This window comes from Protopterus annectens, chromosome 8.part0 (genome assembly GCF_019279795.1).
Source record: "Protopterus annectens isolate FY-2018-M chromosome 8.part0, PAN1.0, whole genome shotgun sequence".
In the NCBI taxonomy this organism is placed as follows: Eukaryota; Metazoa; Chordata; order Ceratodontiformes; family Protopteridae; genus Protopterus; species Protopterus annectens.
In genome coordinates, this window is record NC_056741.1 from 1,848,507,524 (window position 1) to 1,848,533,473 (window position 25,950).

General features: G+C 39.2%; 1 protein-coding gene across 2 annotated transcripts in view; it reads left to right on the top strand.

The window, feature by feature from the left end:
* The window catches only part of SMPD3 (sphingomyelin phosphodiesterase 3), a 1,377,949-nt gene that overhangs the window by 536,852 nt on the left and 815,147 nt on the right, over positions 1-25,950 (top strand). For both annotated transcript variants that reach the window (XM_044081341.1, XM_044081340.1), the window contains one exon: positions 11,281-11,359. The gene's annotated coding sequence lies outside the window, so the exon portion shown is untranslated. The remainder of the gene's footprint in view (positions 1-11,280; positions 11,360-25,950) is intronic.

Sequence of the window (25,950 nt, forward strand, 5' to 3'; positions counted from 1 at the left end):
GCACACAGCCTCCTTATCATCTATTCCTGCGTATCACACATTATCTGTTCCTGTTGTAATAGTGCACACAGCCTCCTTATCATTTACTCCTGCGTATTATATACTGTCTGTTCCTGTTGTAATAGTGCGCACAGCCTCCTCATCATCTATTCCTGCATATTACACACTGTCTGTTCCTGTTGTAATAGTGTGCACAGCCTCCTTATCATATTTTCCTGCGTATTACACACTGCCTGTTCCTGTACTAATAATGCGCACAGCCTCCTTATCATTTACTCCTGCGTATTACACACTGTCTGTTCCTGTTGTAATTGTGCACACAGTTCCTGTTGTAATAGTGTGCACAGTCTCCTTATCATTTACTCCTGCGTATTATTTACTGTCTGTTCCTGTTGTAATAGTGCACACAGCCTCCTTATCATCTATTCCTGTGTATTACACACTGTCTGTTCCTGTTGTAATTGTGCACACAGCCTCCTTATCATTTACTCCTGCGTATTATATACTGTCTGTTCCTGTTGTAATAATGCACACAGCCTCCTTATAATTTACTTCTGCATATTACACACTGTCTGTTCCTGTTGTAATAGTGCGCACAGCCTCCTTATCATGTATTCCTGCATATTACATACTGTCTGTTTCTGTTGTAATAGTGCACACAGCCTCCTTATTATTTACTCCTGCGTATTATATACTGTCTGTTCCTGTTGTAATAGTGAGCACAGCCTCCTTACCATTTACTCCTGCATATTGCAAGCTGTCTGTTCCTATACTAATAGTGCACACAGCCTCCTTATTACTCATTCCTACATATGATGGACGCTGTTGCACTATTCCTCCTCCTCCCCACTCAGTATGATAACTTTCCTCTTTAAGAACTTCTTACACCTTCCTTTTTATATAATTTTTCTACATTGCTCACCTCCATTGAAAGTTGCCCATGCATCACCCCCATTTGTTTAGCACATTCAGAATGAAGCAACATAAATCTTTGCACACTATGCCCAATGTCACACATGCAGACAATAAGAAACTTCTTTTTAAACTTTGGAGTTTCTTTTCTTAAGAGAATGTCCATATAGCTAAACTATTGCTGCTCTCTTTTTGTACCTTTATTAGCTAGCATGGTTTCTAAGCTAACTTCAATCTCATACTTTCCCGATCTTTGAATCTGCATACTACTTCATACTTGTTTATCTTATATTTTCTATTTGCATGTTTTTAGCTAACTCTTCTTTCATTTACTGAGTTTCTACAACACAACAAGCCAACATTCTTCCCTGTTTTAGCCATTTTCTTCTGTTTGTGCATGTCTAACTGTTGTTAACCCATTTAACCGTGTACCTATGTAATTGTTCTTCATCTCTTAATGTAATTGGTTAACTCTGTCACATATCATGGCTGATAAGGATCCAGGAAGCAGTTCTCAAAGCTGGCTAAGAATGTTAAGTAAATAAAGGGTTGGGACTAACATGTATCCTGCTTGCTCTCACAGAGGTTACTTCCAGGAGCTGGTCTGTTTCACTGTGAATAATTTTAGTGTGTCAGTACTGTTCAGACATTGCATCTCAGAGTTTTGATCACCCTCAGAAATGTGGTTTGTCATATGTTAACTGACATTTATCCTCTCTGTCTACCAGTATATTGTATGAGAGTGAATAGCTCTCTGTTAACCTACAAATTCCATAATATCTTCAGTCTCCTCTATTTCCCTACCCATATCATATTACACCAGTGCTATCTATATCTCTTACTCTGTACATTCCTACACATATTGTATCACTGCCGCTGTCCTCTGTATCACCCTTTAGATTGTCTCTTACTCTATACATTCCCTACACGTATTGTGTCACTGCCAGTGTCCTCTGTATCACCCTGTAGACTGTCTCTTACACTATATATTCCATACATATATTGTATCACCACCAATGTACTCAGTATCACCATCTAGATTGTCTCTTACTCCATACATTCCCTGCACATATCATATCACCGCCAATGTCCTCTGTATCACCCTCTAGATTGTCTCTTCCTCTATACATTCTCTGCACATATCATATCACCACCAATGTCCTATCACCCTCTAGATTGTCTCTTACTCCATACATTCCCTGCACATATCATATCACTGCCACTATCCTCTGTATCTCCCTTTAGATTGTCTCTTACTCCATACATTCCCTACACATATCATATCACTGCCACTATCCTCTGTATCTCCCTTTAGATTGTCTCTTACTCCATACATTCCCTACACATATCATATTACCACCAATGTCCTATCACCCTCTAGATTGTCTCTTACTCTATACATTCCCGGCACATATCATACCACTGCCACTGTCCTCTGTATCACCCTTTAGATTTTCTCTTACTCCATACATTCCCTGCACATACCATATCACTGCCATTGTCCTCTGTATCACCCTCTAGATTGTCTCTTACTCCATACATTCTCTACACATATTGTATCACTGCCAGTGTTCTCTATATCACCCTCTAGAATCTTTCTTACTCTATACATTTTGAATCACTTTCAGTGTCTTTGTTACCCTACATCATATGCATTCTTCACACTGTTTTTTGTTACTTTGGCGACTCCATACCACGCTCCAGATTATCTGTTACTATACACATTCTGGAAATTCCTCAGTGTCCTATGTTATCCTATGTTACCCAATGTATTTTGCATCACTCTCAGAGACATTCTCCTCACAAATCTTTTAGGTGGTGTAATTCTCCTAACTGAAGGTGTAAAAGTCACTGAATTAAAATCTCTTCAGTATACGGGTTGTGTTATATACTTATGTAGCAATGTGTGGCATGCACAAGGATGCAGCTATCTACTCCTATACAGGTGTGATGATAGGAAATACTGCCAGCCATGCCAGGAGAAGTGGGGCAGTGAATGTGCAATATATGCCAACACAGCTACCTAGAATTTTGTAAATAATTATATGTCATTTGTATATCAAAGTGATTTATACAAATGTGTGTGCTGCAAAAATATTTGTGAGATTTGCTTGTGTTAAAATGTATCAACAGTGTGCCCTGCTGGAAGGAAAATAAATCTACATGTATTATTGTAACTGATTAAATGTATATGTTTTAACAGCATATACTGGAATGGATAAGGTTAATCCACCTAACTTTGAAAAGTATTCTTGAAATTAAATTACTTTATGGGTTAAGCCATAAAGATGTTATCTCACAGTTTTGAATGGAGCTAGAGATGTTATGTCTATGCTAGAGAATAAGTTGTAGCTCCTGTAGGAAGAGTGGAATGGTTCTATGACTTCCAGCAGCTGCACTACATCTGAGCAATGCTCTTGTGTGTGTATTATTGGCAGGTAGCTGGTAAAATCCTGGCAGCTTCTAGTGTTGGTGATAGCATGGAAAACATTTATTTAGTTATTTATTTTCAGTTTGATTACCGTGGAAGTCCAATGGATCAGAGTGACCCATTTTCAGTGGAAGCCCGGGGAGAAAAGCTCCAAGATACATAATACAGATAAGGTACAGAAATAAATGGATGTCAGTCTTACATAATATAGAAACAGATACAAGTAAGTACCTTGAAAATATGCATAATAAGCAGAAAAACACTGAGTGTGGACTTATTGTTTATACATTTTCTTTAGTGTGCACACTCAGATAGTAGGTGAGAAGATGTTTTATATACATACTTTTAAGTAAAATGAGTATACACTATACATGCACAATTTCAGAAAATAAATTAGTAATGGAAAGCTATATACAATATTTACAATGTTGAACCATAAGAAATAAGCAGCTAATAGAGAAAGGAGAGCAAAGAAAATGCAAGTGTGAGTATAGCTGAAGGCGAGTTATTGAGGTTATCGATAGCTATTGTTATTGTATTGATAGTTATTGATAGCTAATGAAGAAGGGATAGCTTAGAAAATGCTCGTGGGAGCATAGCAGAAGGAGAGTTGTTGAGATCCGAGAGTCAGATGATCAGATGTGTGTGATGTCATTCTGTAAGCCAGAAATAATATTTAGATATTAGTAAGAGATTGCTCTTAGCATTCTGTATTCTGTCTTGTATCTGACAACAAGGGCCACTCACCCATCTTGCCTTGCTCTATTCAATAAGTAAGAACATTAATTCTCTAGATCAGTTAGAAAAAGATAGTGAGACTAGCTAAATACTGTTTTTCTGTAACTGTGTGAACCTTTTCAGCTGTTTTATTTTCAATATTGCCTGTAGCTGAAACTCTGGTGTTTACTGTAAATACAAACTTAGTATTTTAATGTTATTTCATTATTTATTATTAAATATATTTAAACTTTGCATTGTGGCTGCTCCTTTTTAGAAAATATTTAAGTTTTGAGTGTATTAAATTTTTAATTGTTAAATGTCTTAAATTTGACCTGGATATCCTCAACAACATAAGAAAACCCACCAAAAGCTTGAGCTCCTTTACAGGAACAAAAAATTCTTATCCAATAAATCCAAAATTGCCTTATCCCAAGCCTACCTACTCCCAAGCCTACTCTATGGATCAGAAATCCTCACCAACCTTCAAACACTCTCCTAACAAAACTAGAATCTGCCTATAACAGAGTAGCTAAATTTGCTGCTGGCCATTCCTACCACTCACATCACTGTTTAGCTCTTAAAAATTTAAACTGGGTAGAGCTTCCTTACCAACTACTTCTCCCCCAGCTTCAAATGGTTAACTCCATATTGTATCTGCTCTCCTTCTGTCCCAGCATTACCACTCTGGTCTCCCTCTACACCTCAGTATGGTCCCTTTGAAGCTCAGAACAAAACCTTATTTCTGTCTACAAGCCCAAACTTAAATAGGACAAAAACTTTACAGCTACTCCCCAGCCCTACTATGGAATAAGCTTCCACTGGATATTCACAACATAAATCACCATCAATTCAAATTGCTACTAAAACCTTTCTGAACAGTTCATGGATCTGTCTATGTAATCACCCTCCCTGAATAACCTACCCCATCCCCTACTTGTTTTCCCATTTTTTACACTAAAACTGCACATAGACTTAAACTTATTTAATCATGATGTATACTCTTCCAGAATAACTGCTAATTATCTATAAAAGTAATTATACTTGAGACCTGCTGCTGTAACCAACATACTTTCCTCCTAATGAAATTGACAGTCTGAATGATGTTGGAATATAATTATTCTGTGTGATTTTAACAGCTACCTGTCACTACCTTTTCTCATTTCTAGTATTATTGTGTATCTAGTTTTGCTACTGTATATGTTGTACTTAATTGTTTTTTTTTTTACAAGATTACAAGATTAACTTTATTGTCATTCAACCATTTGCACAGCTGAATGAAATTTAATTCCTCCAAGCTCAAACATTTAGCCACAACAAAACAACACTAGACATAACAAAAAGAAAGTAAAAACAATAAACAGCAGTATGAACCAACCGTCGGTGCCAAAAACACAACTGCTACAACTAATGCGCCACCTACATCAGGTTCCAGTCCAACCACAGGCACAGAACATCAGCTGCCGAATCCTCTTATTCCACTCAGCCAAGAAACCTTTCTCCAGTCTAGCTAGGAACCACGAGGTACTCCATCTGCACATCAAAACCAACAAACCATACACCAATCCACTGATGAAACTTCCGCATCCAACCACACAGCTCCGAAAACCATCCGTATCTCCATCTCACCTCTGAAATTCCCCAACAAGACATAATCCCATTTTGATTTTGAATTTTGCACCGGCAAACTCCACACCTGCCACTGCGACCAATGCGCCGACTCGCAATGCAGGCACAGCTTCAAGTTTCAAAGGTAAGAAAAAAAACAGAAAAACTACTCATCGGGATCTCACGGGCATCACAAAACAGCCATTGACACCAGACACACACCTGGCCAGATGAACAACCTCACAACTTGACAACACAGATAAGTGCATGAAAAGAACCTAAGTGCACAACTGGGGAGCTGGAGCCACTGCCATCATGGCCATCTTAGCAGATTGTTATTGTTATCTAGTTGTGGAGCTATTATCCCCAGGCCTACGCTGAAAAAGGGCTCTTGCTCAGTCGGACAAACCCGATCAACAAATGTCAAATAAATAAATAAATAAATAAATAAATAAAATAAATAAATATTGGCATATATTTATTTGGTGATAACTCTGGCCACTCCTGAAAGCCTTGCTGTTTGGTTAACATTACCATTTGTATTATTATTAACTACACTGAGTATAATTGGATACCCTATTTAAGAGCCTTATAGTAACTGACTGGTAGCAGTGAAGCTACTGTAAAGTCTGGACAGAAGGTGGCATAGCTAGTAAATCTGTGCCAACCTTTCCCAGATGTGTGAGGTGAAAATTAAATATCAAAGAGTGTGTGTGATCTCTACTTGGAGGAGGGACATAAAGCAATGGTTTCACAGAGAGGGTGTTAGAGGACTTGGTGTGGGCACCCAGCTGAGGACCTAACCCTACAGTTGCATCAGTGGGCAGTCTTACTGGGGGCCTAGAGGTAGACAGACAGAGACACCCAGACTCTGGACTAAGTGTTTGCCTTGTGTACTCTTAAGGAAAATTGTGCTTGATGCAGAGAGGCCTGCATCTGGAAATACTGAGTGTATCCATTTGTATTCCAAGTGAACATCCCTCTCCAGTGTCAGTGGTGAGGATTCAGGTACCTTTATAACTGGCCCAGAGTAGGGATGTCACAACATATTACATCTGTTCTCTCTATATAGTTCTCAGTGATGTTCAGAATCAGAAAACACATTATTTATTACTAGGACTTGTACAATAAAATATTCACTGACATTCTTTAAGTCTGGCAGTTGGTGCAGATTTTAAAGTTGCAAGCTGTAGGTCTTCTGGTATAGAGGGTTTGATTCCCTCAGCCTGTGATGACCCACCACTGTCAAACAGTAATCAAGGAGCCTCAATCCTCACCACTGGCAATAGTGGGAGATGTACACTGAGAGGATGACAGGTACACATGCAGTATTTCCAGATACAGCTCTCTGCATCAAGTGCAATTCCACTTAAGAGCACACAGAGAGCACAATAAGTTGGGGGCTGGTTTCTCCCTCTTTCTCCAGATCCCCAGTAAGACTCCCAACAGATGCAGCTATAGAGTTGAGATCTCAGCTGAGTGGCCAAGCCAAGACCTCCAGCACTCTCTCTGCCCAACCAGTGCTTCGTATCCCTGCCCAAGTAGTTGACACACACACTCTTGGAGGATTGATTTATAAACACACACACACACACACACACACACACACACACACACACACACACACCTGGGAAATGCTGGCACAGGTTGACTAGCTATTCCCCCCTTTTCCCGGTCTATAGTGTAGTTATCACTGCCACCAGACAACTCCTTTTCAGCTACTTTAAGACCCTTAATAAAGAGTATCCAATCTCGCTGTGTAATGTTATTATTAATACTAATGGTAGTTTGATCAAGAGAAAGGCTATTAGGAGTGTCCCACAGTGTCACCAGATAAATATGTGAGTACTCCCAAAACTTAAATATCTCTATACAGATCACCCACAATGAAAGGTTTAAATATATATAATAATAAATGATAAAAGAACATGAAAATACACAGTATATATTCACAGTGAAATCAAAAGTTCAAACCACAGGAAATATTTTAAAAAACATTGCAAGACAGTCTCAAATAAATAAAGAAAAACATCTAAACTATGCTTCACTATATTCCTGACTGAATCTAAGAGCATTACTATACTCTAGTTAACTTACTTAAGAGCAAGGCAGATGTGGTGAATGGAGCTTCTAGTTGTTGTCAGGTCCAAGATAGAATACAGAATGCTGTGTCTCTCTCAGAGATGTTTTAAATTAATATCTCAAATATCAGTGCTGTGATAGCGTGCAGAATAACATCATTTCTTGTCATCTGACTCTATCCCAGATGAAACCCCCACTGCTGAAATCTGGCAGTATTTAGCATCTACCTGTGAAAATAAATAGACCTCAGATCTTTGGCAAATACTAGAAGTCATAAAACAATTATATCCCTCCACATTTTAAGCCTAGTAATTATTTCTACTTAAAGACAACACAGAGAACTCCCTAGTATAAACGTCCTGGCTCTTGCCATAAAGTGATTTAATTTTGCCTATTTTTCTTAGGTTTTGCTTGACTGAAGTTAACCTCCTGTGTTCCAGTTTCCACTGTTAAAATATGCACATTTAAAAAGTTACGAAAGTGCATGTACATTTCTGTTCTATTCCAGTAGGGCACACTGTGGATACATTTCAAACATTTTGCAAAAACTTTTTTCAACAAACGTCTGTACAAACAAGTTTGATATACACATAACATACAGTTCTAATACAGTTGTACACAAGCATCTTGTATAAATAATGTTGATAGTTTACAAATGACATATAATTATTTACAAAATTCCAGATAATACAGCACTCATTTGCCTACTGTGTAACCTTGAGCAAGTCACTTAACCAGACAGTGCTCAGTGGTCACTCCTGAGAAAGGACTATGTGTCCAGTGGGCCTAATTGTTTAATAAATAGGGTTATTGTTATTAAGTCATTTGTTGCAATGTGTGGTGAGGTATTCAGAGTGGGTAACACTGCTTTAGATTCTGTTCTTAAGCTAATAACATTTTTAAAAGTGGTGGCTAGAAGAAGTTAGTCAATAGGCATGTGTTATGCTAATTATTCTTACATAGAAGGCCCCACTAAACTTTAATTTCTGAACTCATGCCTAAGGAATAAAGATCATTTTCAAACAACCAAGCTAAGAGATTCTTCTTTTCCTTTCAGCTTTTCCTGTTAGGGGTTACCACAGTGGAACAATGGTCTGCAGAACAATTGGCAGTGGATGTTTTATGGTGTCATGTTGCCAGCCCAGCACCCAACCTTCAAAGAAGGCACACACATGCACACACTCACACCTAGGGCCAATTTGAGAAGTCCAATCCACCTACAGCATGTCTTTGGAGTGTGGGAGGAAACCAGAGCACCCTGAGGAAACCCACATAGGTTCATAGGTTCATAGATTCATAGGTTGGTACTAGGCTATTGGCCCTAGGGCCTATACAAGCCTAGCCATAACAATTCCCTGGATATTTATTCCCACAATATTTACTTCCCTGGACCCCTGTCTAGCAGGGTGACTGACATGATCCCCGGGGTGAATTTCCTATCTCTCATCCAATTGTCAAGGTTCCTTTTGAAGAGGGCCAAGGAGGTGCTCTGCTTGACATGTATATGCAGTCTATCCAGAGTTTGGGGAGTCTCTGGGTTAGGAACCTATCCCTCCAGTATGTTTTGTTCATTGTGATGGCAAGGTTTAGATCCCTGGAGCGTGTGGCTCTGAGGGATTGGGATTTCTTTAACTGGAGCATGTCCAACAGCTCAGTGTTTGACATGGCCTTGTATGTTAAGCAGAGATCGCCTCTGAGTAGACGATATGCCACAGAATATAGCTGGAGATTTTTTAGACAGTCAGCATAGGGCATCTGCTTTAGGCCTGTGATTCTTTTAGTGAGGTATTTCTGCGGCCTTTCCAGCTGTTGCAGATGTCTTGTGAGGTACATACCAAATGGCGCATTGTACTCTATAATGGGTCTAATGAGGGATGAGTACAGTGGGACAATGACCTCCTTTTTTCTGAATGAAAAGCCCTTAGTGATGAGGTCTGCCACATAGAAGGATTTCCTGACTGTTGTGGTGATGTGGTTATCGATGGTGAGACCACTGTCCACCTGTGTCCCTAAGTCTCTCATCACACTTTCAGTGTTTAGTGTACTGCCACCTATGTGGTAATTCATGGGTACATGTTTTTTTCCCAAAGGGGATAACTATACATTTCTTGGCATTAAGTTTGAGCCCATGGCTCTGGCACCAAGCATCTGTTTCTGTAAGGCCCTTTTGTAGAATATCTACATCATTTGGGGAGTCAATAATGGCTCTCAGTTTGCAGTCATCTGCGAACCTTGTTAGCCAGAGTCCCTTAGTGTTGGCCTGTACTTCAGAGAATTAGATGCCAAGCAAAAGTGGTCCCAGGACTGAACCCTGAGGTACTCCACGTGTCACTTGTCTGGAGCTGCATTTGGAGATGGCTACTTTTACAGTTTGGGTTCTGTCAGTAAGCCAGTTGGCAACCCATCGAGTGACATAGGGATTTATGCCCAGCTTAGTAAGTTTATCTATGATTCCAGAGTGGGGGATGGTGTTGAAGGCCTTGGCGAGGTCCAGATAGGCTGTGTGGACTGCCTTACCCTCGTTCACATGATTGTAGGGAGGACATACAGACTCCACACAAAAGGCACCCCAGTCAAGAATCAAACCAGAAAGCCTCTTGTTGTGAGGTGACAGCGCTAACCACTGCACCACTGCGGCCACCCAAGCTAAGAGATTACACATCCTAATTCTTGCAGGAGGGTAAGTAGACATTTTGTCACCAGCCAGCAGCTACTGAAGAGTCACTGATTTTCCCCATACATTTACATCAGTGATGTAGCTGCTCAGTGTCTTCTAACAGGATCAGCCTCCTAGTACATCTGTCCAAGGCAGTCTGAGTACTTGAGCATATAGCCTCTTCCAAGCAGAGTACATCTAACTAATGTTGCTGGAGCCAAACTCTCATAGGCTAGCAGGTACACTGGCAATGAGCCAGTAATAAAAAATGAAACAAAACAGGCAGGTTGAACTGAGTTTTCTAACATAACTGAAGACATTTAGCTTTTTTAGCCCAGAACGGAAATGTGGCTAACTGCTGCCACACAGCAAACTTGTAGGTGAATTTTTCATGTGCCATATGGCACTACAATAAGCCCTTCCCTGTACATTACTGGGAAGCAGCAGGCCCCTACCATCTGTGCTGGGCATTCACTGTTAAACAAGGCATCTATGTACATGTGCTCTCCATTTGTAAAATCCACCTTCAGATCAACTTTTGAATGTCAGAAGGGTAGGAAACAGGATGGCAGGATAGGGAACTCTGCTACAATTTATGCTGTGCAGAAACATTCACATGCTAAATACAGATTAAACACAAATAAAGTTGCTTTGCATAAAAGATAAACCAAGGAGAATGTTTGTGTCACAAGCTCATGAATACAGATCAGCTAAGTAAAAGTATAAAATATAAACCATGACTACCAAGGGTAGAGATCTCAACTTTGCACGTATATAAATGCCTTTATTTTAAACTGTAATATCTGAAAAAAATCCATTTAAAAATAAATAAGTTATTATTACTATTATATTTTACGTCTGTTTCTTTCTACAGTGACAACACTATATCCCTGTTTCCAAAGAATGGAAATTAAATGACGAATGGTTGGCTGCTTCTGGGCATTTTCTTCAAGGTAAGCCAAAAAAAAAAAAAACTTACAGTGCTGTAAGTAGAAGTTTGTACATAATCAAGGGCTGAATTTGTTATTTGTTTAATAACCTGCTACGATAAATTAAGGAGAGAAAGAGCTAGGACATTGCATAGGAATAAACATACAAATAAAATCTAACCTGTATACTTTACCACTCAGCATATGTGCTATAATGCAATGTTAATTATTTGTTCCTTTGTTCACACACTGTGCTTTATATACATACATTTATATATATATATATATATATATATATATATATATATATATATATATATATATATATATATATATATATATATATGGATCTAGGACGTTTGCTCGAATGAGCAAACGTCCGTATCCATAACAAACAAGCACACTTTAATGAAAGCGCTTTTATTGAAAAAGCGCTTTCGTTAAAGCGTGTTAAAAAAAAAACACTGCATTTACATTTTAGCAGGGGGGCTTCGCCCCTCTGCACCCCACATGTGGGGGGCTATGCCCCCCATACCCCCCTACTTTAATATTCTCCCTCTGAGACCGCACTACAGTGGGGAAAAGGATATTTTCCCTTACCTGCACTGTAGTACGGCCTTAGCAACAGACATACTTATGCGAAAGTGCTTCTTTGGTAAAAAACACTTTCGCGTAAGTATGCCCGGCTGTTTGGGTTTTGGACATTTGCTCATTCGAGCAAACCTCCGAGACCCATACATATAGATATATACATATATATATATATATATATATATATATATATATATATATACGTATATATACAAATGGATCTACTTCATATGGTCGACATTTCAGAATGTCGAAGACCATATGGCAGAGACCATATGATCGACATTCAAAATGCCGACCATTGAATAAAAAAAAAAGCTCAACAAAAACTTACCTTCATGCTGCTAGCAGGGGGGGCTATGCCCCCCACACCCCTCGGAACTGAAATATACCACCTCCGAGATCACACTACAGTGGAGAAGATGGTAATCTTTTCATTTCGTACTGTCGATCATATGATCTCAGCCATATGGTCTTCGACATGCTGTAATGTTTACCATGTGAAGAGGACCCATACAAACAGATATATATATATATATATATATATATATATATATATATATATATATATTTGTAGCATTAATTTTTAACTGTGTAGCTTGAGGGGGGGGGCTTCAAAACACTTGACATTAATAACACTATGAGAAATGGTCACTTGATAAGATCATATTGTATTTTCTCCTGAGGTGTGGTACATAGTCAAAAAGATTTAAATTTCTAGGTGAGCTGCCATTCTCATCACAGAGACACATGTGAGAGTGTAAACTAAAGATAAATACACAGACCCTTGCCTTGTGCATTTGCCAAGGAGGTGTTAGTGCCCTCAGGCTGTCTTTCGGCAGATCATGCACGCAGAGCTGAAGAAAAAATTATGCCACAGAGCATATTTACAGCTAGGGGCAGTATCCAAGCTTCCAGCACTAGTCTTTTTATGTGCAATTGAATACACTACTATTCCAATGAGACACAAGTGGAATGGTCATATTTTATGCAAAAAAAAATCTTTAAACAGTGGCTACCTTCTATATCAAAAAGCCCCAATACATTAGAGTTTTGTCAGTATTTTAAATCTAATCCTATATTTTTTAACCTTACTTTTGAGTAAATAATTATAAGTGGTAAAATGGGACGCAAACTAACATTAAAGACAAATGTGTGCCTGTTTGTTACAAGACCCCGCTCCTAAATCACAATGCACAATAAGAAAGTTGTTACAAGACCCTGCTCTTAAATCATATTGCACAATAAAAAAGTTTGTCTTCATTTTAACAGGAATATTTTCCCTGAATCCAGACTTGGTCATTCAGAGATATCTGCTACTGTGACAAAATAAAAATTGTTTACTTTTTCTTAAAACCTATACTGCTTACATAATAAAATTAATGGATTAAAATTATTTTAAGTGGCATCATATTATCTCACATAGTTTAACATAAAAAATACAAATGAAAAAAATATAATGCTAGCTGTCACTTTTTTTCCAACTAGTTTTACTGTTGGCAGAGAATACATCTCACCCTTCTGTTTATTATTTAAGCCGGTACATCCCTTCAACTAGAGGTCAAATGAGAGGTTGAGATGATCACCTTTCTTGTGTATGCTCAGCATCTTAGGACAACAATCATCCGGCAGTAGAATTTTTGGACTTTTGTATTTCACAGTAAGAAAAAAATCCAGAAAAAAATCTAGTGCTTTATTATTTGCGTACAGTGACTTTTTTTTTCTTTTCTGTAACAATAAAATAAAATAAAATAAGCCAGTTCAAACTGTGCATTAATTTAGTACAGAACATTATAATACTTGTAAAAGTTATTAAATCCGATTGGGGAACAGGGTACATAACATCATACCATCAAAATTTTAAAATGCAGAGCTTACATCAGAAATGTTGTGTTCTAATAATATAGAGAACATTTAACTAGACTGTGTGATAAGTTCTAAAACGATAAAAGCCTTTTGTTATATAAATAACATTTCATGTGAGTATAGAAAAGGAGAAAAGTGTAAATGAATAAGCAGCTAAGTCACTGATACAAATATTCCTACCAAAGATAATACATACAAATTTAGTATACATATCAAATATCTGAACTGATAAAATGCATTGTGGAAAGCTTTGAAAAAGTGCATCTGAATTATTTATGGAGATGTTCAGGTGAAAACTGTCATTCCACCCTCCCAATCTGCATGTTCAAAAAGCACTCAGAGAAGCTCCAAGCTTTCATGCATTTTCATTAAATTACATTGCTGAAACTAGTTTAAACTAGAATTTAACAAATTACATTACTTGTAAAAATATCTCAAACACTTGTAAAAGGATTTCATATTTCAGATAACCAACTAGTTAAATAGAACAGGTATTTGTTTTGTTTTTTTGAGATCACCAAACTAGTAAAACTGTGGTAAAAAGCAGCCTGAAGGCAGCTTATTTAAGACAGCAGATGTAGTGCCAAGTGAGCAACAGCAAACCTAAAGACCTTTTATAGGATTTGGTGCTGTTGTAACTTCAGTCATCTCTTGGGACCAACAAAGGAGGAAGTGCATCTTAGGGCAGCATTCGCCAGGCTTCAAGGAAACACTCCTGTCACTCAAGGATAAACCTGGTTATCATCACTATTTCTAATGATGCTAGAATGCTGGACAGTTGGACCACAGTGGGCTCTAGGATGGTGAAACTGGCAGCATAGTGAAATGCTCCTCTAAAAGATCCTTTCCACTGTTATGCAGTCCTGGCATTAGTGGCTTCTAAGGGCATATCAGAATGTGGACAATAACAAAGCTATGGAAAAATTTCTCACAGGAAAGCCAGGAAAATGTGGTAGCAGGTCTCCCATATAGAAGGAAGCATCTTCTATTGGGGAATTCACTTACTTGGAGAGTAGGACTATGGCGAAAGACAATAAAGAGCTAAGATACCTGCTTGATGGCATGTCAGAAACACTGAAACGGCTGCATAGATTAAAGAGCTTGATATTAAAATCCATGCAGACATACATGTCCTTACTGTGAGGGAAGTCGGAGTAGCACAGGAAGGATTTAAGGAAATGCAGTAGAACATTATATTACAGCTACCTCTCTGTAGTACAATTCGACATTACTTTCATTGAGACTGGGGGTCATTTTTGAAGGCACAGTTTCAGGCAAGTATAAACATTCCAGTGGGGAACACGGGCTTGGCTTTATGGCAGACTAAACCATGTTCACGTACAAATGACTGTTTTAAAATCCTACAAACAGTATATAGTTGCTACACACACACACACACACACACACACACACACACACACACACACACACACACACACACACACACACACACACACACACAATGTTTCTACTGTCCTGCTATGCTTTTGGCCACTCTTGTTTTACATTCATTGTTTGTGTGTATAATCTATGCACCCACATCCCTAAAGGCACTCACCAACATGCAAACTAACTTAGTTGGTCATGCTATGTAATCTATACTGAACAATAGCAGTGGATCAGTACCTTATCTTTGACCTTTGTTAGTTTGATGAGATTTGCCTGTTACATGTCCTGGATGTAAATGGTGGAGGCACCATCAGTGAGATATGTTAACTGTGTTTTCACTCCCCACTGACAGTGTACTCACAGATGTCCCACCAATAGTGCACTTACAACTGTCCCACTGAAAGTGTACTCACAGCTTTCTTACCTTCACTATACTGACGCTGATCTCCAACCAACATTGTACTTACAACTCCCCCACTGACACAAGTATCCAATCAACAGTGTACATACAGCTCTCCCACCTTCATTGTACTGACACAGCTCTCCAACAAACAGCGTACTTACAGCTGTCCCACTGACAGTGTACTTACAGCTCTCCCACTGACACAAGTATCCAAGCAACAGTGTTTGTATAGGTCTCCTACTAATAGTGTTCTTACAGCTATCCCTCTGATGGTGCACTTACAGCTCTCCCACTGACACAAGTATCCAATCAACAGTGTATGTACAACTCTTCCACCAATAGTGCACTTACAGCTCTCCTACTTCACTGTACTGATGCAGCTTTCCAACCAACAGTGTACTTACAGCTGTCCCACTGACGGTGTAGTTACAGCTCTCCCACTGACACAAGTATCAAATAACAGTGTACATATAGCTGTCCCACTAATAGTGTACTTACAACTGTCCCACTGCGTGTACTTACAGCTCCTGTTTTTTTTTTCTTGATAGCTTTAGTGAACCTCACTACTTTTGGTATTTTTTGTTTTGAGATCATAGGAGGTTGAGTTTATCCCCCAAAAAAGAAACCTCAGTCAGCATCTAGTTGGACTGAGCAATTGGCTATATATATGTAAATAAATTAATCTATCCATCCATCTATCCTTACACACACACACACATACACACACACACACACACACACACACACACACACACACACACACACACACACACACACACACACACACACACGCACACACACACACACACACACTTACTTTCTCCCTGCTCACCACCACTTCTTCACAAAGGCCTAGCATCCATTCTTTCTGTAGCCAGGAGGGGATCCTTCCCCTGTGTGGGCAAGTGCTAATTTAAGGAAGCTATTATTAAGACAAGCATGTAGATAGTTTGTGCCCCTCTGTACATCCTACTATCCATTAACTTGTGTGTTGGGGGGTGCATGTCCTTATCCAAGCAACCTGTGGACCTGGATTCTTCTCCATCCAAAATCTGGTGTCCATCTGTATTTGCAATTGCTCCCAGCCCATATATGTCAGCCCAAACCAACAAAATCTGCAGCATCCACTTCTACCTTATGTATGGGATTTTAACAAAGTGCTGCGGTAGTGTTGTCACCTCACAGTAAGACGTTGTCCTGTTTGATTCTCATCTAGAGTGTCTTTTCTGTGGAGACATGCATGAATGGGCATACCTTCGCTGAAGGTTGTGCATCAGGGCTGGCAACTCAGCACGTAAAAATCTACTGCCAATCATTAGCGGAATGGAGTTCCACTGTGGCGACCCCTAACCGGGAAAAGCCGAAAGACACAACAACATCATTAAAGATGAGGAAAACACATAACATAACACTGAATAAATATATAGTTAAAATAACAAATAAATAATTAAAATGTCTAATAAAAAAAGATAATCAATAACTGTAAACAATAATTTTGTTAATACAGCTGTGAATGAAATAATTCATCACAGAAAGATAGATGGGTTTATGAAACAAAAACAAAATGTTAAAAGAACACCCTAAACTGATCAAACTAAATGTCATCAAAATATATTTTGAATATAAAGATCTTCCAGCTTTTGTAGAAGCAGACCAGTATCTTGCTTATTGCTGTACCTATTGTTATGTTTGCATTAGTCTTAATTTAAAGGTGACTTTCTGTAGCCCAACGCCCATCCTCTGATATGAATGAGGGAGTTTCTATAGCAAAATGCCCATCCTCCCACATGAATGAGGGAGTTTCTGTAGCCCAATGCCCATCCTCCCATATAAAAGTGGGAGTTTCTGTAGCCCGACACCCATCCTCCCATATGAATGAGGGAGTTTCTGTAGCCCAACGCCCATCCTCCAACATGAATGAGGGAGTTTCTGTAGCCCAACGCCCATCCTCTGATATGAATGAGGGAGTTTCTATAGCAAAATGCCCATCCTCCCACATGAATGAGGGAGTTTCTGTAGCCCACTGTCCATCGTCCCATATAAAAGTGGGAGTTTCTGTAGCCCGACACCCATCCTCCCATATGAATGAGGGAGTTTCTGTAGCCCAACGCCCATCCTCCAACATGAATGAGGGAGTTTCTGTAGCCCAACACCCATCCTCCCACATGAATGAGGGAGTTTCTGTGGCCCAACACCCATCCTCCCACATGAATGAGGGAGTTTATGTAGCCCAACACCCATCCTCCCATATGAATGAGGGAGTTTCTGTACCCCAACACCCATCCTCTGATATGAATGAGGGAGTTTCTGTAGCAAAACGCTCATCCTCCCACATGAATGAGGGAGTTTATGTAGCCCAACTTCCATCCTCCCAAATGAATGTGGGAGTTTCTTTAGCCTGACGCCCATCCTTCCATATGAATGAGGGAGTTTCTGTAGCCCAGTCCCCATCCTCCCACATGAATGAGGGAGTTTATGTAGCCCAACACCCATCCTCCCATATAAAAGTGGGAGTTTCTGTAGCCCGACACCCATCCTTCCATATGAATGAGGGAGTTTCTGTAGCCCATTGCCCATCCTCCCACATGAATGAGAGAGTTTCTGTAGCAAAACGCCCATCCTCCAATATGAATGAGGGTGTTTCTGTAGCCTAATGCCCGCCCTCCCACATGAATGAGGGAGTTTATGTAGCCCAATTCCCATCCTCCCATATGAATGAGGGAGTTTCTGTAGCCCAACACCCATCCTCCCATATGAATGAGGGAGTTTCTGTAGCCTAACGCCCATCCTCCCATATGAATGATTGTATTTTGCTACAGGAGAGTACAGTGTCTTCCCCCTATGTGGGCATGTTGCCACAACATATCAGTGAAGGCAACCATAGAGCAGATTAGTAGTTCCAAGCCCATGTTCTTATCTCTGCTGCTTTTCTGATGCTGGCAAGCATCCTGCTTAATTGGAACAGATATAGAACACCTAAGGTGCTATCCATCTCCACAGAATGGGTAATCTAGCAATAATCACGCACACTATCATCTCCCTACCACCTCCTTTAGCTCAAATTACCATTATGAAGCGAGGTTTGTCTGGGGCAAACTCATGGCTTTATCCTCATGTGCTACATGACTCTCAACAAAACAAATAAATCAGACTTAAAGTACAAATGTGTAGCCATCTTCTTAGCTAGGCAAAGTTTTCTTTCTTTCCACTCCCACCAAGTCTACATTAATAGTTATCTTCCCTAATCTGACAACCCTTCCTATTATCCTAACCTCCGTACACAAAGCTGTCTACTGCAACCAACCTAAAAACAAAACTGCCACTCTCCAGATATATTTAAATTCTGATCATAGATAATCCTTTCTAACAATATCAATGTCAACCAGCTAGACTTCTCTTCACGTGGAGCACTGTAGAAAAAAATATTCCAACCACACAATGCCCCTTTCAGATCTTTTTAATTTTAAAGAAAAAAAAAAAAAAAGAAAGAGCAAGAGAAAAAAGTGAAGGTGATTTTGGAAAATGCAAGAAATCTCAAGTAGTGAGGGTGAATTTAGAAAATATAAGAAGTCTCACGTAATCAGTTGTCCTGAATATAATATAGGAGTGCATAGTACCCCTGCAGAGCATAAGGATTTCCACAATAAACTTCAGATGTAAAGAGACTAAAGACATGATATCGGGGGTGGAGGTTACCTACCAACACTCTAAATGAGCAAACTGCTCAAATAAATGTGTGTGTCTCAGAACAGTTTGAGAAATCCAACTCAGGATGGGAGTATAATCCTTTAGAGACATAGGTGCCAAACTAGGGATGAATTTGCTGTTCTCCATCCAGTTGTTCAAATTACACTTGAATTGTGTCAGGGAGGAACTCTGCTTCATATGGATGAGGATCCTGTTCCAGAGAAGGGGTAGTCTGTGGGACACATACCTGTCTCAACTGCATTTTCTATTTATATCACAGGTAAAGTTCAAGTCTTTAGAATAAGTAATTCTGGCCATGTTTGTTTTGTGGATATGTAGGAGGTCCATCAGAGTGGGGTCTGACAATGCCTTGTGTGCCTGGAATAGATCTCCCGTCAACAGCCTGTAGTTAGCATAATACAGGGATAGGGCCTTCAGTCTACACAGGGCATGTAACTTATGCCTTCTATTCTTTTAGTGAGGAACCTCTGTGGACATTCCAATTGCTGGATATGCCTGGTTAGGTACATCCTGAAGGGGGCATTGAAGTCAATGATAGATCTAATAAATGCCAAATACAATGGAACAATGACTTTCTTGGCCCTAGATGCCAGATCTTTGTTTATAAGTTATACAACATAGAATTATTTCCTCACTACTGTAGACACATGATTATCAAAGGCTAGATTACTGGCTATTTGTATCCCCAAGTTCCTGACTACTGGGTCAGCTTTTAGGGGTATGTTGTCAATATGATAATTACCAGGGTTGAATGAGTTCCCAAGGAATACTATTATACATTTCTTGGCATATAGTTTTAATCCATGGCTATGACACCAGTTTTTTGTCAGTGTCAGCCCTTCCTGGAGAACATTTGTGTCAGTGTGGGATTCAATGACAGCTCCTAATTTGCAATCATCTACAAATGTAGTCACCCAGGGCCCACTGACATTGACCTTTACTTCAGAGAAGTAAATGCCAAAAATGACTGGTTCCAGGACTGATCCCTGAGGGACTTTGCTTGTGACTGGCCTCTTTGTAGAGATGGACTCCCCAATTCTTACTTCCTGGGTCTTGCCTTTGAGCAAGCTGTCTATGCACTGAGTGACATAAGGGTTTTTACCTAACCTTTTAAGTTTGTCAACAATGCCTGAGTGAGCTATCATGTCAAATGCCTTGACCAGGTCAAGGTAGGCAGTGTGAACCATTCTGCCCTCATCCATTGCTTTGGTGACATTCTCAAAGAGGTCCACCAGGTTGATTAGGCATGCCCTGCACTTGGTAAAACCAAATTGGGTTGTGTCCAGTGTCTGGAGGTCTCCTATGTGATTATTGATGATTTCCATGATAATTCTTGGAATTAATAATTGAAATTCTTGGAATTAATAATTGGAATTCTTGGAATTAATAATTGGTTTTAAATATGAGACTAGTGATACTTATAGTTCTATAGTTTTCAGGGTCATAGGATCATCAGAAGTTACTAGGCTATTGGCTCTGACACCCCTACAAGCATAGCCAAGAATTTAGTCCATGTTCCAACAAGTCAGCACCCTATGCCACTGTCCAGCAGGGACACAGGTAGAATCCCAGGGGTGTATTTTCTGTTCCCAATCTAGGTTGCACTTAAAAAAGTTTAATGAGGTTTATGTGAAGAGGGAGCCTATTCCACAAAAGGCGGGGGGGGGGGCTCTGGGACACAAATCTGTCCCATCAACAAGTCCTATTGATGTCACAGACCAGGTTGAGGTCTCGAATGTGGGTTACTAGAGTAGAGCCTGACTTGCCGATATGCAGCAGTCCTATCAGAACAGGGTCTGAGATTGCTTTGTATGCCAGACAGAGTTCACCTCTGAGGAGTTTATAGGAGACTGAGTAGAGGGACAGGACTTTTAGTCTATCAGTGTAGGGTAGATGTTTGAGGCCTTGGATTCTCCGGGTGAAGAACCCCTGTGGTCTCTCCAGTTGGTGCATGTGCTTTGTGAGGTACATGTCGAAAGGGGCATTGTACTCAATAATGGGTCTTATAAGGGAAGAATACAGGGAGATATGACTGCCTTGTCCCTGGATGAGTCTGGGTCTGTAGATAACCATCCTTTGTGCAGAGGTATTACTGTTGCTATTGTCGATTTATGAAACATGAAGCCTCTTTGGAGGCTACAGTTAAATAGCAGTTCCAGAGGGGATTGATAGGTTATGTTTCATGCTATTTAGAAGGCAGAGAATTCAGTTATAAGAAATACCAAATGTGAATTAAACAGTGCTTCTAATGAGCAACGTTGAGATCAATCAGCTATAGGACATACAGAATGTAAATGAAACAGTTTTCCTAATAAACAATTAATTCAAGAAGAGGATGTACAGAATGTGAATTAAACAGTGTTTCTAATAAACAAAGACGTCAGCCACATGATATAATGAATCCATTTTTTGAAAACATTAAGCTAACTTCTCAGTAAACAAAGTCATATTTCAAAGAGCTATAGAGACAAGAGGGAATTTCTGATATATAACTACACATTTGATAACTGCTTCCAGAAATAAAATAAAAATCAGTTCCATGCTGTTATAAAACATGATGGTATTTTCAATTACAAAATCAAAGAAGGCCTTACTAAACTCATCAGTCTGACTTATTGCAGTATGATGTGATGGTTCCAACTTACAATGGAGATGGGGTCACATTAGACAAGCAATTTCAGACCAAGCAGCTTATCCAATACTTTGTGTAAAATCTTGGATTCTTAATGGAGTTTATCAGAAATTATGTGGGGTGTTACTTCTGTTATATTTGGCTTTTGAGTCTTCTGGCATTTTTCACAAGGTAAAAACTGCAAGAATGACACAGATTCTTGCTGCTGTCTCAGATCTCGCTGCCATAACAGGGTGTCTGCCCAGGCCCATGGCCCTGCTGCTGCTACTGTCACAGAACTGTCAGCTATAACAGGGTCTGTGCCCAGGCCCTAGGTCCCGCTGATGTCACAACATTGACTACCATAATACTGTGTATGAACAGGAACAATTTCCTCCTGCTGTGATAGCATTGGTCTTTTTAACAGGATGTGTGCCAGTCCGATGATCCTGTTGCTGCCACAGCTCTAGGTGCCATAACAGAGTCTATGCACAAGCCCAAGGCCCTGCTGCTGTCACAGAACTGTGTACTATAACAAGGTTAGTGCCCAGGCCCAAGGTCCTGTTGCTGTCACAGCACTGGCTGCCATAACATGGTCTGTGTCTAGGCCCAAGGTCCTGCTAATACCACAGCACTGGCTAGAATAAGAAGGTGTAAGCCCAGGACCATATTCCTGCTGCTGTGATAGCACTGGTTTCAATAACAGGGTTTGTGTCTATGTTCAAGGTTCGGTTGCTGTCATAACATTGACTTCAATAACAGAGTGTGTGCCCGGGCTCAAGGTCCTGCTACTGCCACAGCTCTGGTTGTCATAACAGGGTTTGTGCCCAGGCAATGCCTCAACACACATGGACACTTGAGCATTCTTGAATATCATATCCAAAAAGGAGAGGATAGTAGGGCTGCCAGAAAACTGTTAACTTGCTACTCAGTATGCTGGTGTGGACAGGTGGTTGACAGGCTGCATATCCATTCATTTAGCCAGAACCTCTGACTTCATTTATCCTGAGTGCTCTATAACTGAGCTATATTCCATCAGTCTAAGCACTGACCCACTTAAGTGACTTACCCATCTGAAAATCAGTATTTCTGGCACCGTTTGAATTGTCCAGTCTCTCTCAAGCAGCATCGGCAGCACGACCAATGACTTTTCTCTAAGCAAATTATGCTGATTGTAAGAAAATAAAATGTTTTACCTCTGGCACTGATAGGAGAGTAATCAATTCCATTTGAAAGTGAGTGACAGACAGGACACTCCATATGTGATCTGGGATACCAGGACTCTTCACTACAGATGTTCTTGGATTAAGAAATTTCTCTTGTTGCTGTAAACTGCACTTATGTCTTGTTTTTTCTTTTCTTTTTTTTCTTTTTGCACATCATTAAGTGCATGTAATAATAAGTGAGAGTCTGTGAACAGCCCTAAATATTATGTCTAGTAACAACTTTGCAATATCATCTTGTAGTTTAGGCACAAACCTGTTCCACATTTTTACACTTTACTTTGTTCATTGGTTATCTAAAACCATGAGATGTTTCATAATTTGTTCACTATTTCTAAGTCATTGGTAGGATTTGTTCTTCCATTATTTTTAGTAATGGACAAATTTCCATTTTTTTTCCTCTTGCCATCTTTCTACCTTGTTTTTGTCTGATGTCATACAGAGATTACAGAACAACATCAGTCTCTATGCCATTGACAGCAATTATGGTAACTTGGTAATCTGTGGAAACACCAATTTACAGGGATTCATGTTGTAGCTTGCAGCTGGGACTTAATGTGAAAAATATAAGAGCATGCAACAAAACTGTAGCTATGCAGATATCAACAAGCTGGGATCCCCTCATCTCAAAGATGACCAAAAAAAAAAAAAACTTCTCTGCTCCTCTGTAACTGTAGCAGCTTGTTAAGTTACAGCATACTTACCACCCATATTGAACACTTCAGATTCAACCATAACCATGAATAAGGTATCAACAATTATTTCTGAAACTGCAGTGTTCTCCTGTCTTCAGAAGTGAATTCCATTTCTACACGTCCATACCCCTGGTACCTGCAGATCACACCCAGTAAGAGCTTGCATTCAGGACAGCCACCCTTACCCCCCTAGTAATGACTGTGGTCAAAAGATAAGTTCCCAAATTGAATATAATCCAAATATCAATGAGTACCACGGGAAAATGTATGCTCCTGAGCAGAAATCACAGAAGTAAAATCATAAAAAAAATAAAGAAAACTGCTCAGGTGCAAAACCATGCAGAAAATAGCAAGCAGCATACAATGAGTCTCTTCAGACCAAAGTCATACAAGTCACACCAGACAGCATATGACAAGTCTCTTCAGACCAGGAATATAAGAATAATCCAATCCAATGAAGCAAAATGCTGTTAACTTCTTTAAAACCAAATCTTTTATTAGCAGATAACTGGTAAGCGCTTTCGCCAAAGTGGCTTCTTCAAACCATAAGAGTATAAAGCAGTTCAAGACACACCTTATATACATTCAAGTACACCTTCAATTACTAATTAAGCCTAATGATGGTGTGATTTATATGACTTTGGTCTGAAGAGACTTTGGTCTGAAGAGACTCATTGTATGCTGCTTGCTATTTTCTGCATGGTTTTGCACCTGAGCAGTTTTCTTTATTTTTTATGATTTTATTCCCAAATTGATTAGTTCTTCATCAAGTACCTCCTCTTTCTTGTAAGAGTTCTCATGTTGTGCACAGGTCCACCTTCCATTGAACTTTGTACAAAATTTATTTTCCTTTCCTTTCTAATCCTCGATCTGGATACCTCTCACATCACTTCCAGGAAGTCAAAGGACCCACATGACCATGGCTGTCTACATATTTCCCTGCTAACTAAGCCTGCTTTGGGGCATATCATCTTTATGTCATGTATTCTGTTGTCTGTAACTCATAGGTATCCACAAGGGTTAACCTCCTGTCTCCTATAGCATCAAGTTCAACACCTCTGGCTCTTCATCCTTGTCTTTGTCATCATCAGTACCCACAATGCATTTCCACCATCCTAAATGCATCATCCCATCATCACCTCTAGTCCTGTTCTTACTCCTTATGTAAACCCTCTTGATTTCAAAATTACTTTAAAACTTAATACCTGATCAGCAGCATGACTGGGTAGGTAATTTGTAATCCCCTAGTAAAAAAAAACACTGTAGGATATAGTGGGCTTCAGTAATGATATACCTAATAATGTTCTATACCCAGTTACTCCCACACATTGTGGTATTCATGTATGATGTTTTTATTTTTGAATTCCCACAGAAATGGACCTTTAAATGAACAAAACCACAAAGAAGATATACACTAGTGGATTTAACAACTTAATTTCTGTTGGTGGGATTCCTTTATAATTTCATCTCACATCCCAGCACTTTCTTACTATGTAATTTCTTCATCATGCTGAAAATTAGAGTTGTATTTGAAAGTTCCACACATGTTTTAATTATCCAATCTTAATACCACATAGCACAGAATGAAGCATCAGTGTGGCATGGTAAATATATCAGCATGTGGGATTTATTACGTGTGGTAAATATATCAACATGTGGGATTTATTACATGTATGGTAAATATATCAATATGGGAGATTTATTACATGTATGGTAAATATATCAGGATGTGGGATTTATTACATGTATGGTAAATATATCAGCATGTGGGATTTATTACATGTGTGGTAAATATATCAACATGTGGGATTTATTACATGTATGGTAAATATATCAGCATGTGGGATTTATTACATGTCTGATAAATATGTCAGGATGTGGTATTTATTACACGCATGGTAAATATATCAACATGTGGGATTTATTACATGTATGGTAAATATATCAACATGTGGGATTTATTACATGTATGGTAAATATATCAACATGTGGGATTTATTACAGGTATGGTAAATATATCTTCCACCAAGTCAGCTGACAGACTGCATATCTATGAGCTGTAATGATCTCCACGTATTTCCTTTACCCATAATGTAATTTTATTTTTATTTCTGTATATTTTTCTAATT